General features: G+C 43.2%; 1 protein-coding gene across 4 annotated transcripts in view; it reads left to right on the top strand.

Annotated features, from left to right (window-relative positions):
* Positions 1-20208, top strand: part of LOC139760678 (uncharacterized) — a 223462-nt gene that overhangs the window by 58367 nt on the left and 144887 nt on the right. For all 4 annotated transcript variants that reach the window (XM_071684207.1, XM_071684205.1, XM_071684204.1 and 1 more), the window contains one exon: positions 6867-6946. The gene's annotated coding sequence lies outside the window, so the exon portion shown is untranslated. The remainder of the gene's footprint in view (positions 1-6866; positions 6947-20208) is intronic.

Raw genomic sequence — 20208 nt, 5'->3', positions numbered from 1 at the left:
GTTAGACTGAACAAATAAAATTTGTTGTCGATTTTCTTTGATAAAAACGTAGGAAGTATCGAACGTGCTTGTGTTAAGTACCTGCATATCACCTGATCCTTGGATCAACCTGATCTATACTAGACTAAGCCTGAGCAGACAGGATCAAACCACACTGAATTAGATCAAGCCAGATTAAACCAGATATTGAAATGTTTCCATGACACACTAGGCAAGTACGGCTGCAAGAGGCAGTTCGTTCATCATCTAGAAGAGACTCTTGTGTTTTCTGTGTCTTGTGGCCGAGTCTTGGTAAACTCTTCCAAAATAGATATTATGCCAAGTATACTTCCAGGCCAGTCCAACACGCTATCATTAGTGGCCCTTAACAGTACCAGGGTTGGATCATTTACATGAGGCAGTTGGTAAACGTGACATTTTTCTCGAATGTTTCTGTTAAACACCAACGTAATAATGATACTCAAAGATTTTCATATCAGTTTGTTCATACATTTCATATGTTTTTCACTCCAGCTGATGTTTTTACCAAGTATCCTTGATCTGAGGGTTTCCTCTCCTGCCTGACACTCACGAGTTTTCATGGAACACATGATTTGTGTGTATATTGATGTTTGGCGAGATACTTGGTGTTCTCTGGGACTTCTATGAAATATTGCAGTTTGAAGAAGGTTAGCAGTTGAAGCGAAAAAATCAAGTATGCTTATGTATGTATATATATATATATATATATATATATATATATATATATATATATATATATATATATATATGTATGTATGTATATATATATATATATATATATATATATATATATATATATATATATATATATATATATGTCTCCATGGTTGTTTAATTTGTTTATGGATGGGGTTGTTAGGGAGGTGAATGCAAGAGTTTTGGAAAGAGGGGCAAGTATGAAGTCTGTTGGGGATGAGAGAGCTTGGGAAGTGAGTCAGTTGTTGTTCGCTGATGATACAGCGCTGGTGGCTGATTCATGTGAGAAACTGCAGAAGCTGGTGACTGAGTTTGGTAAAGTGTGTGAAAGAAGAAAGTTAAGAGTAAATGTGAATAAGAGCAAGGTTATTAGGTACAGTAGGGTTGAGGGTCAAGTCAATTGGGAGGTGAGTTTGAATGGAGAAAAACTGGAGGAAGTGAAGTGTTTTAGATATCTGGGAGTGGATCTGGCAGTGGATGGAACCATGGAAGCGGAAGTGGATCATAGGGTGGGCGAGGGGGCGAAAATTCTGGGAACCTTGAAGAATGTGTGGAAGTCGAGAACATTATCTCGGAAAGCAAAAATGGGTATGTTTGAAGGAATAGTGGTTCCAACAATGTTGTATGGTTGCGAGGCGTGGACTATGGATAGAGTTGTGCGCAGGAGGATGGATGTGCTGGAAATGAGATGTTTGAGGACAATGTGTGGTGTGAGGTGGTTTGATCGAGTAAGTAACGTAAGGGTAAGAGAGATGTGTGGAAATAAAAAGAGCGTGGTTGAGAGAGCAGAAGAGGGTGTTTTGAAATGGTTTGGGCACATGGAGAGAATGAGTGAGGAAAGATTGACCAAGAGGATATATGTGTCGGAGGTGGAGGGAACGAGGAGAAGAGGGAGACCAAATTGGAGGTGGAAAGATGGAGTGAAAAAGATTTTGTGTGATCGGTGCCTGAACATGCAGGAGGGTGAAAGGAGGGCAAGGAATAGAGTGAATTGGAACGATGTGGTATACCGGGGTTGACGTGCTGTCAGGGGATTGAATCAAGGCATGTGAAGCGTCTGGGGTAAACCATGGAAAGCTGTGTAGGTATGTATATTTGCGTGTGTGGACGTATGTATATACATGTGTATGGGGGTGGGTTAGGCCATTTCTTTCGTCTGTTTCCTTGCGCTACCTCGTATATATATATATATATATATATATATATATATATATATATATATATATATATACATTATCCCTGGGGATAGGGGAGAAAGAACACTTCCCACATTCCCTGCGTGTCGTAGAAGGCGAATAAAAGGGGAGGAGCGGGGGGCTGGAAATCCTCCCCTCGTTTTTTAATTTTCGAAAAGAGGATTTAAATAGCTCCTTAAGGATAAGAATGACAGAGATCACAGTAATAAAAGAATTATGATAATGACCCCCACAGTCATCTTCCTGGTGATCTGCACATACATAGCCATCATCAGTGGTCATCGCTCGTTTGTGGTTTTCGTGGTGGAAGTTGTGTACAGAAGTCGGCGAGTCTGATAAACGCCACGTCGGCTGCCGTGATATGATTTCGTTACCTTTTTCAGTTTATAATGAATATCAAGTAGTAGCAGACAAGTATAATAACTATATATTATTTGTGTTAGATTTTCAATATTGTAATTACTAAATGATCATTAGAACAAACTAACGTCTCATGAGTCACATTCCTGTACGTTAAATCCTTTCCTTCCATTACATTGTCTGTTTCCTAATTCTCGTCCACCTGGAACTCTGATTTCAAAATGGTATTATATTCGATCCTCCGCTAGAAGTACCGCTGTGTACAGTAAACATAGAGATCAGAGACGAGAGTCTGTACGTTCTACTTGATGTTAAGAATAGAAATATTCTAACGTGAGAAGATTGTTCTCTAATGGAAAGTACGGGTGGACTATGTGAAGAGAGAGTACTCTACGTACATGATAACGTGTTATGTAGATATATATATTACATATAACCTTAGGAGAACATTAGGCTCCAACATTATCTGAGAAATAGTTTCCTTGCCTCGTCATTCTCCCGGTAAAAAGAAACAATTGACTCTAAAAATACCGATGCTCGTAGATTGTGGGACAAGTGACAGTGGAATAAGTCTTTGTCCCCAGGAGACGACTAGAAACAATGACAGCTTTTGTTCCACTGTGGAGGACGTAGTAATAACTCATAATCAACAGGTAAAATTGATTACATGAAACTGCAACTTAAACGTCATCACTGTACTTAGCTTAAGTCTTGACCTCAGTTGGTGAGAGGGTGTGAACCAACGGCAGCCACCACCACTTTCTCATTTCTTTGTGTATGAACATTTGTGTTCCTGGAGCAGAATCCATTATGTGCGACTAACACAAGCTTGGAAATGTTTGCGGTGGAGTTACTAGCGGCATCATTAGCTCTGAATTGTTGTAGGTCCTCTGGGTCGACAAGGGCTGAAGCTGGTGATACGGAGAGCAGCGAGAACCGAGACAACATTATGGCTTTACATGTGGGTGTGGTGCTGTGACCACTCGGGAATGGCGAATGATCTTGATTATCACACAAAGCCGGTATCACGATCTTTCCCTCCCAGATAATCACCGGCGGTTGATAAGTCTTGGCTCCTCTAAAAGGAATAGATCAGTTATATGAACAATACAAGATTAATGATGAATAAACATGAAGATGCATGAGCGATTACGAGGACACATACATTACCAGTAATTCGTATAATCATATACCTAGTGAAGGTTTTCCTCGTTAATGTCAGACAATACACTGAGAAAAAACGGAGATTATCATAATGGTTATCACTTATCTGACGAAGTCTCGTCTTATTCTACAGTAAACAATATACTGTTAAAGTCCTCACTTAAGTGACCATTTGATCTACTTCCATGCTCCACACGGCTTTGTGATCCTGAGCTTCCTCGCCTTTGAAATATATATATATATATATATATATATATATATATATATATATATATATGCTAACGTGGTTTCTCGATGAAACTGAGTGAAAGAGAGGTGATGCCCTGTGTGACGAATGCCTGATTACAACGTAAAAGTTACGTCACATTGATACCTCAGCGTCACACAGATCATCCCGCTATGCTTGATGTCATGTCTGCTCTCATCCGTGATAACCAAGAGATGCTGTAGATTAGTCAGCGATTCTGACCCCATGGCCATCACCTGATGTGGCTTCACAGGTAGCGCAGTCTTCTGTGTTTCTTCACATAGATTATGTAAAAGTTTTACAAGATCGTCTGAAGTAACCAAGAGATATACCCTTCACTTTTTCCTCTGAAAAAATCTTGCAATCATTTTACATGTCTTTTACATAAATGTAAGTTAACAATGAATTATTTGATACGAAAAATACAGATGCTACACTCTAATCTCTCTTTCATATTTCTCCAGACTACAAAAGTTTCGCAACATGTTGCACGATTATGGGGATAACAAAGCAATGTTTTTGGCTCTGATTTGTACGTCATTTGGATGAGGGAAAAAGTAAAAGGAATGACAAGATTTAAAGTTAGCGGAAGGATGCGAGGAGAAGGAGGGGGAGGCTTCCATCTATAAGTTGGAGCGACTGTGTAGATGATTGTGTTAGTGTGACTCTCCTGACCCAAGGTGACCATACTACTAACCCTTTGTGGGCTGAGATGACCCGGCTATTCTAAGGCTTTATTTAGGCATACATATACATAGCAACATACGCACATATACATACACTGTCATATAAAAGTGTAGATGACAGTGGTCAATGTTAGGCCAATGATCCGTTAAGGCGGCCAGAGATAGCTTAAGATTGCGCTGCGTTCGGAAGCAGGGTGAAGCGAGCTGCTCAGGATCAGGAGTATCCATGGCGATTCTCTACTGCACGTCGCTGCAGTTTACTGTTCATCGTTGGGTAAACTGTCTACCTCACGGTATCCTCCTTGGCTGGCTTCACACTCACAAACTCGTACAAATACTAGATGAGAAACTGTGAATTAATCTGCTTATATGAAACCTACAAGATGAGGCTCATCTGGGCATGACAGTGTAGGCAGAATAAGGAGTGACACATGGCAAGCCAAGAGGCACACCCAGGCTCCACCAAACACGAGGAGGTGGTCGCTGTCTCCACCCTAAGGACAAGAACCGACTGCAAATCTGAAACAGGCCTTTACTTGCTTCACCATGTGTTTACCATCGTTGAGGCCTGTCTCATGGTTTCTCTCCCATCTTCTATGTGTCTATCATTCCCTCGTCTCTCCTCTACTCAACAGCGTCTCTTAACTCTCTCAGGATCGTGCAAGCAGCTACCTTTTAGTCTTGAGTTCCTCCCCCCCCCCCCCTCCCCCCCTCTTCAATGCCTGACCGCTCCCTCTGTTCCTCTCCTCTCATAAATGCCTGACCGCTCCGTCTGTCTGTGTTATGTGACATGGTGTAAGGCGCTTCTCCTGGCCTTCCCACATGGTTTTTTCCCACAGTGTGTGTTGAGGAGAGTCATAAGATCAACACCATGTTTGGTCGAGGCAAACTACCCACGTCAAACCATCATTGTTTAGTTTTGCTCAATACCAAGTTCTTGCAGCTCCCTGATCATCAAACTAAACTAAGCACTGAATTAGGTTTGTAAATACACCTTGTTTCATTAAGAAGAGACCAACAAATCAAAATTACGTTTGCTGAACATCCTCGCATTACTTTCCTTTAATGTTTTCTCTTTCTCACATTTATACCTTGTATTGTTCTTACAATATTACTTTGTACCATTATTATACATCTTGATGTCTATACATGAATCGTTGATGTAAACATCTTTGTCATCTTGTAAACATCTTGTCAAGTGGACAACACATATGCAGAAAATATGACCTTTTTTAACTGGAGCTACAACTCTTTGACGATCGGTTTTAGAAGATAAAGTTGTTGCTGTATTATGTGGTTAACAGTGTGTTGTGAAGCTGCTCCCGGGATGTGTGGCTGCCATGGAGTTGAGCCACCTGACGTGTTGTGTGGTTATCCTGGAGTTGTAAAGCTCCTGATGTGTGTAGCAGTAATGGAGCTTTGAGGCTCCTGATGTGTAAAGTGATTACCATGGAGTTGTGAGGTTGCTGCTGTGCTGTGAAACTAATGGTTCGTTGTTGATGTCTTGTGAAGTTGTGTCCTGTGAGGCTGGTGTTATATGATGAGAGTAACAAGCGGATGTATCATGATTCTATGTCATCTACTTCACGCGTCTAGTGGTGGGTCAGACTAAATGCAGGTCTGTCACTCTGACACCCCTTCGTCCTGCTCGTCTACCACAGATCTACACAACTGTGCTTCTCTGGCTATGGCTTAAATCCTTTCCATATTGCTGGAAGTATATTTCTTGTATCATGTTCCTTGGATTACCTCCTATTTGTATGCTATTAGCTGCTAAACCGGATCTAATGATTAATTTTTCTAACATAATTTGTTGGATTTGTTTAACAGATGGCTAGTCCTTCATTCAGCATGACTGTCCTGGGTTGCCTTCCTAATCTGCCTCTTCCACCATAGCTTCCCTCCCAACAATCCTCCTACCCATAGCTTTGTTTACCGTCGGGTTACAAGATCCCGACAACATGAGAGAACTACTAAAGTCCCAGCTTGTACCTGACGGGCAAGAATGGCATCAGACGACGATTGTTGGCTGTGTACAAGTTTGTTTCTAGTGTCTGTTGTTTACTGTCAGTTGTAGATGTGTGAGCGTCTCTCCGGATGTTTTCTGACGTCGTACCATCTTCTATGGACTTTAAAGACGCTGATCCATCGCGTCTTTATTGACGTTGTATTGGAGGAAGAGTTAACTGATATATACCAATATCAATGATGCATCAAAGTGACCCGAATGTGTTTGGTCGTGTTCATGAGAAGGCGTAGGTCTATGTTCGCGTTTCTGTTGGTACGCATGCGTATATCTGTAAGTGTGTTTATGTGCACGCACGTACGTGTGAGTGTGTGTGTATATATATAAGTTCACTGCCTTAGTCTTCTGATATTCCAAAAACCATCTTACCAAACTAGTTCCTTCTTTCCCAAAATGATCTTACATATAATCAGCTACGAACTGGTAGGTGCCGATGACTCTGTTCTTACAAGCAAAATCTTCTCTTTCAGAATCATCTTCCCACTCGGATATGAACTGCCGTAGCCACACCTGATCAACTGCGAGGAAACCTTTCATACCAAGAGGCAAGGTTAGTTGAGCAAGTTTAGTTACACAAGTTTAATCCATTTAGTACGTGTATATCCTCGTAACCTCCCGCTTATCACTACCAACAATAAGAAGACCTCACTGTTGTTTTCTCTCATAAAGCATGGAAAACGTAGGTACCTGGTTTTCCAGGGGGATGCTTCAAGATGATCAGTATATATTCCCTGCATCCTGTTAGGAAATGACAGGGATTTCTGTGTCGATAGAGAACTTTCGAAGGTTATCACCATGGCAGGAGTTGAGGTAGGAGATCCTACACAGGCTACAGCAGCCTCACGGCCGACAGCCTGGACCAGCGGTGTGCTGTACAGCTGTCGGTATTCTGTCCTCGTTACATCCGGCACTGCGTACTTTCCTACACTGCTGGATGCTTTGCTTTAAGTTTAATCCTTCAGACTTTGCAACAGGTAGTTTACATAGTTCGATTCCCTTTACACATTTCAGTTCTCTCTAACTTGAGGTAACAAAATGGCCAAACTGAAGGGAATCAGAGCCACAGACTAAGTAGGAAGTCTTCCGTTAGGTGCATCGTGCATGTCTTTGGAAAAGTTGGTTGGAAGATACTTGTGTTTATTTCCATGGAAGTATTTCTGTTCATATCTCATCGTCACACATGTTATAAGTATGCCACAGGAGCCGTACCAAACATGTTGCATGTTTGTAATTCTGTAGATTCAATACTGAATGAGAAGGGAAGTTGGTGGTTACACGAAGGAGGTTTTCGTAGGTGCGCCAGCCTCCTCAGCCTCCGTTCCCGTACAAAGTTTGTTGGTTGACGTAGATTCATTTTCCATAGTTTGTTGGTGTACGTCGGATGCTCATTATAGAAATCGTTCAACAAATTGATAAAGAAAAGTTGATGGTCCTCAAGTGGCACATTGAGCTCACTTAACGATAGGCGCCCCCAAGGACAGCCTCCTGCCTGCCTGGCAACACACACCGGAAATCCCACAGCCAGGGAGTCTCTCGCACACAATTGATTACTTCAGCGTGAGGTGGACAACATCACTCACTACCTTCTGTGATAAGGTTACTTTGTAGCTTTTGGAGACTAACTTTATTTATGAATTTCATGATGTTCCTACTGCGTATGGCGTACTGTTTATGCCTTGAGAAGGAACCAACAGTCTCTCCCGCTGCGTTTTTGTTTTCTGTCCGCATCCTTGGGGAAACCCAGATCCTTCACCATCCTCGGCTTGTTCCGACATAGTTTTTTTTCCCCATGTCGCTGCACCTCACTAGTGTAGGAATGAAACTTTCAGATCCCTGGGGAGTCTGAGTCACGACCTGTTAACCTGGAAAACCCATCTCTTTGATCCTGGTCAGCTGAACTGATTAGGTTTCCAGCGATAGCAGCCCCAGTACGTGTTGGGCTATCTGTTCTGACGCAACGTTTGTTCTTATGAAAACGTCGCCGTGAAAACCGCCCAGGCTGGATGTAGCCGAGTTCATGGTTACCCTATAAAATCAGTGTTCATTCGGGACAATACCCAGCGACATTCACCAGCTTAATCTATCCCTCCACAATCAAACTTGGTGTGAGGCATTTTGAAGAGATGACGGTCTACACATTGAATTTAACGTTAATCTCAATGTGAGAGAAAATATCTGCCTTAAACCACTTCTAACAAATGTCAGGTTTCGACTATATTAGTATTGTAAGAATAATTTGTATTCGAAATTGGCAGCGATGGTGGCCTGTTGGTCGTTGTGCGTCATGTACATGAAGGGGTGAGGTGGCCTACTGGTCGTCGTGCTTCATGTACATGAAGGGGTGAGTACATGTACATGAAGGGGTGAGTACATGTACATGAAGGGGTGAGTACATGTACATGAAGGGGTGAGTACTTGTACATGAAGGGGTGAGTACTTGTACATGAAGGGGTGAGTGCTTGTACATGAAGGGGTGAGTACATGTACATGAAGGGGTGAGTACATGTACATGAAGGGGTGAGTACATGTACATGAAATGGTGAGTACATGTACATGAAGGGGTGAGTACATGTACATGAAGGGGTGAGTGCTTGTACATGAAGGGGTGAGTACTTGTACATGAAGGGGTGAGTACTTGTACATGAAGGGGTGAGTACTTGTACATGAAGGGGTGAGTACATGTACATGAAGGGGTGAGTACATGTACATGAAGGGGTCAGTACTTGTACATGAAGGGGTGAGTACATGTACATGAAGGGGTCAGTACAGGGAGTAGATTAGTCAAACTACGAGATCAGATTCCAGTGGTCGGGGCCCATTATTCTGGCCCAAGCGATCAGGGCCCAGTAATCAGGTCCCAGTGGCCTGGGTCCAATAGTCAGGCCCCAGTAGTCAGGTCCAGCGAAAACCCTTGCGATTGATCTTATGGACTTTTAACTTCGAGTTCTCCGTAACCAGTCGTGAAACTGTAATTTTTACAATATCTAATGACAGGTGGTTTATGGGAGTCATTTGAAGGCCTCGTCTTACATATAAATATTTCGCTCTCCAAGAGAATGGTCTCCCTCTATAAGTTGATTGTTCAACAGGTGATGCATTAAGCAGTCCACTTCGATTCCGGGTTTTTTGATTTGCTTACGACTAAACACACGTGGATTTGGTTCGTGGTGTTCGTAATTATATTAATGTTAGAGGAGGAGCATAATTACTAACGCCTACAAGAACGTGTAACCAGTAACATCGCCTAGCAGTGCTACCATCCTGCAGTGACAGCAGTGTCTGGCAGTCGTGAAGATGAACCAGAGATCGGATCAAAGTTCTTGCTTCATGTCCTCCCAAATAAACCAGAAACTCCTGAGTCACCGTCACTTGTGGGTCGATGTCTCTGACGACGTCACTGCCGCCTGTTGGTCGATGACTCTAAGGACGTCATCGTCGGCAGTAGGGGCAGATGTAGCTACTAATTGTGGACGCAAGATGTAACTTGTCTTTCTTCTTCATCGTCACATCATCTGGTCGCTCAAGGACACGCCATTTGCCTTCTGTATTGGTGATGAATTGTAATTATATGTTTTCAGTCACCCATAATTAATTATCGTGAATTGATGATATTGATTAACATCTTCACCCGTCAGAGGGAGCGTCACACTCGTGCATTACCGTAAGTGATGTGGCAAGATTCCCACAAGGTTTTATTCATCTTGAGTTTCCCAAGTCACTTCCGTCACTAGCAACATGGAAGGGCTGACACATGGTGACCCCTCCCGTGCGCGGGACGGCCACCGTCAGGTCGTGTACGTAACCCGACTCTGACCCCGGAGACGTGTCACGGACACTTGTATGGCGTCATTCAACAGCAGCCTCTCGACTCGTGATCCTCTTCCAGCCAATCGTGCAGTCCCCGACACCAGCCCCCATGCCAGTCTCAACACCGGTTCCCATGCCAGTCCTCACACCAAGCCCCACACACCAAGCCCCACACACCAAGCCCCACACACCAAGCCCCACACAGTCATCTTCATTATATTCACAATTACAGAAATCATTCATAACTCCGGGATGATGCACAAGTGAAATCTGATGAATGTAATGTGTATATTCAAAACATGCATTCGTGAATGTATGTCGTCTATGTCAGGAATCTGTAATTACTTCATTCCTTTTTTTCCGTCTAACGTGAGATACCTTACCTGAGTATGATTATGATGATTAGACTGGAATTGTAACCTATGAATATTTACCATCTATTGGATCACACGACATTCACATGTTGCTGGACTCTAACACTGATTCTTGTGTTCGGTGAGGGAGTTTGTCTGTTTCTTTAATTCTTTTTGTTTATCTTAGGTCGTAACGCGCCAGGTTTTATGTTACTGCTGTCGTAATTTCCAATAAGCTGCTGTTAGGAATAATTTGTAGTCGTGATCTCAAGAGTAAGATAACAGGAATAAATGAATTGCCCTCTCCCAGGCTCCTACCAATACTTGAACTTAAACTGTTGCGCACTGACTCTCTCGGGAGCAGTGCACGTCCATCCATCAGATCCAACATGACTATAATGATCGTCTGTCCCCACTATGAGAACAAGCAAACACACAAGGTACAGTAAACCTTGTGATGCATCAGGCCACAACGCACACCTGGTGACGCTGCCACACGAGCTTTGCTCAGAAATAAAGCTTGGCTGTGGCTGCCCTCGCTGTAGCTGGGCGTCCGTACGCCAGTGTGACACCTGCAGGGATGTCGCCTGCCTTTGCCTTACCGCAGCTGTGTTAACTCAGGTGAAGTGGGAACAGGATATCCGGCGCAACACAAACCTGTGGATCCGGACCTCCAGTAAAGTAAATATAACGAAACTTGGACAAACGCTTATACAGCGTCACCTGACAAGAACGACCACCTCATTTGATATGCCGGTTGGTTCAGTTAGATATAACGCTTCCGTTCATCACCGTGACCACCATCTTGAAGGTGAACTGTTTCTAGTTTCTAATAACCTTTGTAGGTGAGCTTAGAGAACAGACTTGTGTAAAGAAATACCAGGAAAGATTCAGGTTGAAAAGGGGTTGAAAAGGGAAATGAGAGTTGGGGTGAGCGAGTAACGGTGAAGTTTAGGGGGAATAAGATGTTTTGGAAGGAGATAAATACTATGCGAAAATGGCTGTCCGTTCCTCGTCTGCTCCTGGCGCTACTTCTTTAATGTGGAAAACATGGAAAGTATGAAAAATTGCAATGTGTGTATATATACATATATATATATATATATATATATATATATATATATATATATATATATATATATATATATATATATATATATATATATATATATATATCGAGGTGGTGTGCAAAGTGAGAGGGTTAGGGAAAATGATTTGGTAAACAGAGAAGAGGTAGTAAAAGCTTTGCGGAAGATGAAAGCCGGCAAGGCAGCAGGTTTGGATGGTATTGCAGTGGAATTTATTAAAAAAGGGGGTGACTGTATTGTTGACTGGTTGGTAAGGTTATTTAATGTATGTATGACTCATGGTGAGGTGCCTGAGGATTGGCGGAATGCGTGCATAGTGCCATTGTACAAAGGCAAAGGGGATAAGAGTGAGTGCTCAAATTACAGAGGTATAAGTTTGTTGAGTATTCCTGGTAAACTATATGGGAGGGTATTGATTGAGAGGGTGAAGGCATGTACAGAGCATCAGATTGGGGAAGAGCAGTGCGGTTTCAGAAGTGGTAGAGGATGTGTGGATCAGGTGTTTGCTTTGAAGAATGTATGTGAGAAATACTTAGAAAAGCAAATGGATTTGTATGTAGCATTTATGGATCTGGAGAAGGCATATGATAGAGTTGATAGAGATGCTCTGTGGAAGGTATTAATAATATATGGTGTGGGAGGCAAGTTGTTAGAAGCAGTGAAAAGTTTTTATCGAGGATGTAAGGCATGTGTACGTGTAGGAAGAGAGGAAAGTGATTGGTTCTCAGTGAATGTAGGTTTGCGGCAGGGGTGTGTGATGTCTCCATGGTTGTTTAATTTGTTTATGGATGGGGTTGTTAGGGAGGTAAATGCAAGAGTCCTGGAAAGAGGGGCAAGTATGAAGTCTGTTGGGGATGAGAGAGCTTGGGAAGTGAGTCAGTTGTTGTTCGCTGATGATACAGCGCTGGTGGCTGATTCATGTGAGAAACTGCAGAAGCTGGTGACTGAGTTTGGTAAAGTGTGTGGAAGAAGAAAGTTAAGAGTAAATGTGAATAAGAGCAAGGTTATTAGGTACAGTAGGGTTGAGGGTCAAGTCAATTGGGAGGTGAGTTTGAATGGAGAAAAACTGGAGGAAGTGAAGTGTTTTAGATATCTGGGAGTGGATCTGTCAGCGGATGGAACCATGGAAGCGGAAGTGGATCATAGGGTGGGGGAGGGGGCGAAAATTTTGGGAGCCTTGAAAAATGTGTGGAAGTCGAGAACATTATCTCGGAAAGCAAAAATGGGTATGTTTGAAGGAATGGTGGTTCCAACAATGTTGTATGGTTGCGAGGCGTGGGCTATGGATAGAGTTGTGCGCAGGAGGATGGATGTGCTGGAAATGAGATGTTTGAGGACAATGTGTGGTGTGAGGTGGTTTGATCGAGTAAGTAACGTAAGGGTAAGAGAGATGTGTGGAAATAAAAAGAGCGTGGTTGAGAGAGCAGAAGAGGGTGTTTTGAAATGGTTTGGGCACATGGAGAGAATGAGTGAGGAAAGATTGACCAAGAGGATATATGTGTCGGAGGTGGAGGGAACGAGGAGAAGAGGGAGACCAAATTGGAGGTGGAAAGATGGAGTGAAAAAGATTTTGTGTGATCGGGGCCTGAACATGCAGGAGGGTGAAAGGAGGGCAAGGAATAGAGTGAATTGGAGCGATGTGGTATACAGGGGTTGACGTGCTGTCAGTGGATTGAATCAAGGCATGTGAAGCGTCTGGGGTAAACCATGGAAAGCTGTGTAGGTATGTATATTTGCGTGTGTGGACGTGTGTATGTACGTGTGTATGGGGGTTGGGCCATTTCTTTCGTCTGTTTCCTCGCGCTACCTCGCAATCGCGGGAGACAGCGACAAAGTATAAAAAAAAAAAAAAATATATATATATATATATATATATATATATAGATAGATAGATAGATAGACAGATAGGTGTTAGTGGACACAGCCTGCAAGTGGTCACGTTGTATGCATATATATGTAATTGTGCGCATGTATGTGTACATCCTACTTTTCAATCTTTTAGGTTTGTATAATGTTATCTCGTCTCCTACTCTGCCAGCTGCAGGTGCTGGCTTGTGTTATCTCGGCTGTCGGGGGAACGCTCAATCTTCCCTTTTTTACTTCACCTGTGAAGGTTCTGCAGCTCAAGGACACATGCAATACGGTAAACTTGTTTACTGAGCCGGCTGTGTGTGCGTGCGTGTGTGTATGTGTGTGTTTTGCTAATTACCTGTCTGTTGAATTAACTACCGCTAAAGTCTGAGAGCGTTCAAAGAAAACACAAACAACAACAAATAGTGAAGCTGTAGAAAGGACATACGAATATTAGCTCTTTTCACAATTACAAAGAGGGAGTTCACTATACAGTCTACTGATAACTGGTAATATTCACTATACAGTCTACTGATAACTGGTAATGTTTACTATACAGTCTACTGATAACTGGCAACACTCACTATGCCGTCTACTAATAACTGGTAATATTCACCACAATGGTACAACCATGCAGTGTGCATGAACCTGGTCAGATGGGTTTGACGTGGCTGTGGTGCTGAACTGCATCTTGGAAACGAGTAATCTCCAGTGACGGAGGATGATGTGGTGATGATGATGATGACAGAAGATTCGTATCGAATTGCTGAGTTAGGTGGCTCTAGAGGCATAAGTGGTGGGTGTGTGGAGCGCCTCTTGATATGTGGTGTAGGTGGGGAAAAGGACGTATCGTGTATAGTGTGGTGGATATGGAGGAGGACCAGGTACGTCAGAGGTAGATGGGATTGGGTAGAAGGAAAGATGACTCTAGATGCAGGAGGTCCAGCTTTCTGGAGTCGACGAAAAATGTAGGGACAGTCATGGTGATACTGACGAGTTCCAACTAGCTTAGTTACCACTGTCCAAAGTGACATAGTAGGAGATGGACAAATTTGGAGGCTACACAGATGCTCATGACTGTGGCCATAGTGATCGATTGATATATCTTTCCTAGTCTCACATACTTGTTCGCTGTTTCCTACGCTCGAGAGGTAACGCCAGGAACATGCAAAGAAAAAGGCCTCATTCGTTCAAATTAATTCTTTGTCATGTGTAATGCATGGAAACCATATATTTATATTGTATATATATATATATATATATATATATATATATATTCCTTCAAACATACACATTTTTGCTTTCCGAGATAATGTTCTCGATGTGTGGAAGTCGAGAACATTATCTCGGAAAGCAAAAATGGGTATGTTTGAAGGAATAGTGGTTCCAACAATGTTGTATGGTTGCGAGGCGTGGGCTATGGATAGAGTTGTGCGCAGGAGGATGGGTGTGCTGGAAATGAGACGTTTGAGGACAATGTGTGGTGTGAGGTGGTTTGATCGAGTAAGTAACGTAAGGGTAAGAGAGATGTGTGGAAATAAAAAGAGCGTGGTTGAGAGAGCAGAAGAGGGTGCTTTGAAATGGTTTGGGCACATGGAGAGAATGAGTGAGGAAAGATTGACCAAGAGGATATATGTGTCGGAGGTGGAGGGAACGAGGAGAAGTGGGAGACCAAATTGGAGGTGGAAAGATGGAGTGAAAAAGATTTTGCGTGATCGGGGCCTGAACATGCAGGAGGGTGAAAGGAGGGCAAGGAATAGAGTGAATTGGATCGATGTGGTATACCGGGGTTGACGTGCTGTCAGTGGATTGAATCAGGGCATGTGAAGCGTCTGGGGTAAACCATGGAAAGCTGTGTAGGTATGTATATTTGCGTGTGTGGACGTATGTATATACATGTGTATGGGGGTGGGTTGGGCCATTTATTTCGTCTGTTTCCTTGCGCTACCTCGCAAACGCGGGAGACAGCGACAAAAAAAAAATTATATATATATATATATATATATATATATATATATATATATATATATATATATATATATATATATATATATATATATATATATATTCCTATATTTCATCTCATGACAGAATATCATGTTGCACATATATCCCAGAAGACCCTGACCCTCCCTTCACGCGTGGCTGCCTTCTCCTGCGCCCGGCAGGTTTACACGGAGTTATCCGAGGCTTACAATTACGGCCGAGTTAATTACTGGTCTAGCTGGGTCGTTACGTGCAGGTCTCGTGTCATACAGACGTGCAACGAAGTATGCATCTCACATACGCCTTACAGCAGAAGGGCAAAGCATTTATTAGCCATGACAGAGTAAGCAATGAGTATATCAGACTTAGAAAGGAGGAAAAAAAGTCTGTAAAGAATATTGAGGAAAAGGAAGGAGCCACTCGAAAACATTTTCCATAAAGTCATCAGAAGAAAAGTATTAACTAAAGCGCAGGTGATCGGGCAAAAGAATCGGAGAGAAGAGTCGTCGAGGGTGATGATGCAGAGATATGTGGCAAGTTGAATGACGAGTTTGATGAGGTATTGACAGTGGAAGTCACTGTAGTCCCAACACCGGGGAAATGAAATGGGAGGAGGTTGTGGAGGGCATTTAAGTATCCAGAAAACACATGACTGGACTACTGTTGAGCCTTGACCCACATAAGGCTCACAGTTCCCGTGATGTTTCTTCGTTTGTGCGCTGATAAATTATGCAGATACTCTGGACACGTCCCTATAAGATTTTGTTAGAAATGTTTGTGGAAGAAGTTATGTTACAGAGGGAGCAGAGGAAAGCAATGTCATACCTTTCTCAACAAAGGAGACGAGGAGTCGCGCTGTATTTGATGAATGTGATCTGTAAAATACTAGAAAAGTTTTAAAGATTTAAACAAAATCTTAAATTTTGTGATCTGGTTGATAAGATTCAAAACAGAGTATGCAAAGTAAAGAGGATGGAACACAGCATAACTAGGCCTCAATACGAACACCATCTACGAGAAAACAAGCCGCAGGAATATTTGTATGTGAGAGGAACATGTAAGCCAACATTGTGATGAAGCTGTCGTGTTTAGAAAATGAATGAGGCAAACTGTCTCTCGGCAAATATTGAAATCGTTTAAGTAGATGGTTAATATAAGTAACTGGTTAATGTAAGTAATTAGTTAACGTAGATATTCAGCAAGTTGTTCACATGGTTGATGAACCTCATTCCGATTAAGTGTGTATGGTGAGGATGGGACATAATGAAAGGTCTCGCTATGAATACAATCTATGATCTTTTGTGTCGATTTATTAATTACTTTTTCTTTATCATTTGTTGTAGCTGGAACCATTGTTGAAGAAATGAACCGAAAACTCACAAGTCAAACTTTTTTATTCCCATGACTTTATCAAATAATATTATAACCCACATTCCTTGACAGATAAATTCTTGACAGTCACCAGAGAGTTAAAGTACTTTCACTTTCTGTGGGTTCTTGCCAACTTAAGGGGAAACTCAGATTGACTGACGTATTAGTGAAGTCCTGCCTCACCTGAGGATTGAAGTAGTGTCCTAATCTGTAATAAAGTTGGTGGGACATAATGGAATTATGTAAAAACTTAAGTCTATCATATCAAGTCTTGGTCATGAATATAGCCTGTGTCAGTCTAATGTCGCAGTAGCCCTTCTACGGTCGTGTATAGAAAATCTGTAGCACAACCTGCAGTCGTACACTGCCATTCTGCCAAATGATTACAAAATGTCCTAGACAGTGACAGCTGTGGTAGACTTAGATGCTCAGCTGCAGTTGAAGAGTCGTTCGTGTAGGTAATTTCACTTGCGGGTTGGTGGCATAATACCCTCACTAATACTAGTACCATCCAAAAACACACCACAGTTCAAGGCTGACGGTAATGGACGTCTGGCTTGATCGATAACCCTCCATATGTCGCTGGCTGTCGAACCCCACCAACCATTACGGCCTGACCCTCCGATGTCCCCCGGGACGTGGACATCTTACCCTACAGGAACACCCTTCCTCGATAGGGACACCCCTTCTTACTACAGAGAACCTCCACATTTCGAACACCCATTCCTCTGTATGGACAACCATCTCAACATGGACATCCACCTTCTGCACGGACATCTCGTATGGTCCTTGAGCGTGAGGCAGCAGCACTAGACCCCGCCTGGGCTGTAAGTGTGACTCAGCACCGACCGACTCAGGGACTCTTGTAATTACCTGTTGTCAGGACCCACTAGCCACGTCACAGGAAAGGCGAAGAAAAACTATATAGATACAGGTTCTTGGATATACAGCTAGCCACCCACGCTTCTCATCATTACGCACCACCGCACTGATCGCGGAAAGCATTTGTGACCTACAGCCATCTGCTTACAATTTACATCGTTGAGCAAATCTGTCTTGATTTAGTCGGACACTTTAATATTCGATGAAAATGGAAGTGAATATTAGAGAGAGAGAGAGAGAGAGAGAGAGAGAGAGAGAGAGAGAGAGAGAGAGAATCGCTCTTTGAACACACGAATGTAGTTGGGGTGGGTCACCTGCCTCCCCCTCACCCCTCTCGCTCCCTCTCCACCCACTACCGCCAAGGTCACCGGACTTCCACGGCTTCCCACACCCATGTTCAGGGATAGATATCCCCCCCTTCTCCCCCCCCCCCCGCCCCTCTGTCGCACGTTCAACCCAGCGTCGATACTTACGCGTAACGGACCCGCCGCGGGGCGTTAACTTTTTCGAGGACCTGCTGTGCGAACAGTGTTTTTTCCCTGCTTTCCCGATGAAGATGTGGCAACTGATCATCCCCGCACCTTAGATGAGAGGACTGACCCGCTTCTGTGACCCCCGTGGTGGGCTGACTAACATTTCCTGGATCCCAGGTGGAGGTGCTGTACCCTCGCCAGACCCGGGCCTCCTCGTGTTGCTGTTACGTAATGTTCTGCAGGTGGTGATGATAATGTACGTGTGTGTTCAGTCTACGTTTTCTGTTATAAGCGCCGTCCCTCGTGTCAGGCGCACAATGATCGACCTCGTTAATACAGTAAACCACCGTGTTCCTGTATACAACGCAATGGAAACTCTTGACGTTACTTCCTCTTTCGCAATATCCAGAGTGAGCCGGATCTATGCCCTTGCCCCCACCCCTACCCCCATACCTACCCTCCCTTACCCATCCCTCCATTATCCTCCCCTGCATTCTCCTCCCCCCAGTCAACCTAACAATGAGCAGCATCCTCTTCCCCTCTCTACCTTTGTAATTCCTCGTCACGCGCTCGCTTCCCATGCTTAATTAGCTTTTGTTCTACTCATTTCTTCCTCCTCATCGCCCTCCCCTCGTCTGTGTTTATCTCTGCTCAGGTGATGCCATGTAACCCGGACGCACACTTCGGCAAGTCATACAGGATCCCATGGGAGCACAGAGGCTCCACTCCCCCGGCGGCGGCGCCCTCTTGCCCCTCCGGCCCACTCCTGCAACTCATCTCTCGTGTCTCTTGAGATCACCCTATTCTCACACACTTCTATACTCTCTTTCTCGCGTCCCTGCTCATCCCACCCATGTGCCTTTCACCATCTGGATCTTTACTTTCTCGAAATCTTGACTTGTATCACGACACCTTTCTGTGAAGCCATCACTTCAACATTCTTTCCATTCCTACATCATCTCGCAGTGCATCTCGGTTTCCTCCGCTCTACCAGTCAACTAGAACCTATTGCAGATCCTTCTTGCTGTCAAGCAGTAAAGAACTTTGCTCTGTCCTTGAACAAAAGTCAAACGCCAGTCTGTATCGTTACATCATTTTTCTTACGCATAAATTTCTTTAGAATTTCTTTCCTATTTCCTTCATCCATGACTATATTGCTTTTGTACGCTCGTGTCGTCCTTCTGGTTCGCCTCATTGTGCGTCCTACCGCGTTGGCTTCCTCTGGTGGTGTATCGTGGCGAGTGGGTCTCCCACCTGAGCCCCACGGTCAACTCGTTGTCTTGATCCCAAAAAAGTTGTTTCCTCTTAAGTGCAACTCTTACGTGCCAGCAGTTAATGTTGTTGACGAGGATCAGACTCGAAGGATTTCCTTTTCTTCTTAATGAGATATTTACATATAATTTAATGCTCAGTAACTTTAATTGGTTAAGGAAAGCTTTGTCGTATAAGAGGAATACGTGATAAGATCATCATCAACGTTTGTAATTTACAGAAAAAAGAATGACCAAATCATAGTCATCACCACAACACACACCAGTACAATTCTGGAACTCTAACAGTGATAGAAGGTATTGTTCTTGTCCCACCGAGAATGACTTACGGAGAGGAAGTATAGTTCTATGTTTACTACATAAAACTGTGAAGCACATATACATGTATTGTTACACACACACACACACACACACACACACACAGTTTCGTGAGAATGCCTCAGGCTGAGCCACGACCAACCCTGGACCATCAGCCACAGGTCACGTGGTCAAATATTGGTCATGATTCTAATTGGTTCAGGTTCCTTTTGTTAACTTCAGTAGGCTTCGTCTGTCGTAAACCTTTCTCGTCATATTCTCAATCAACTTTCTCGTGTGATTGTTTGTGATGTGCTTAAAGTATATAGAGTTTCGATTCTTAACGCTAAATGAGCAATTAATTCAAACGTAAATATGTAGAGATTACTTCCAGAATAGTGGAAATAAGAAATGAGAAATAATGTCCATTTTT

This window comes from Panulirus ornatus, chromosome 37 (assembly GCF_036320965.1).
Source record: "Panulirus ornatus isolate Po-2019 chromosome 37, ASM3632096v1, whole genome shotgun sequence".
Taxonomy (NCBI): domain Eukaryota; kingdom Metazoa; phylum Arthropoda; class Malacostraca; order Decapoda; family Palinuridae; genus Panulirus; species Panulirus ornatus.
The sequence above is the reverse complement of the archived record's forward strand: the minus strand, read 5'-3'. Positions and strand labels throughout refer to the sequence as shown.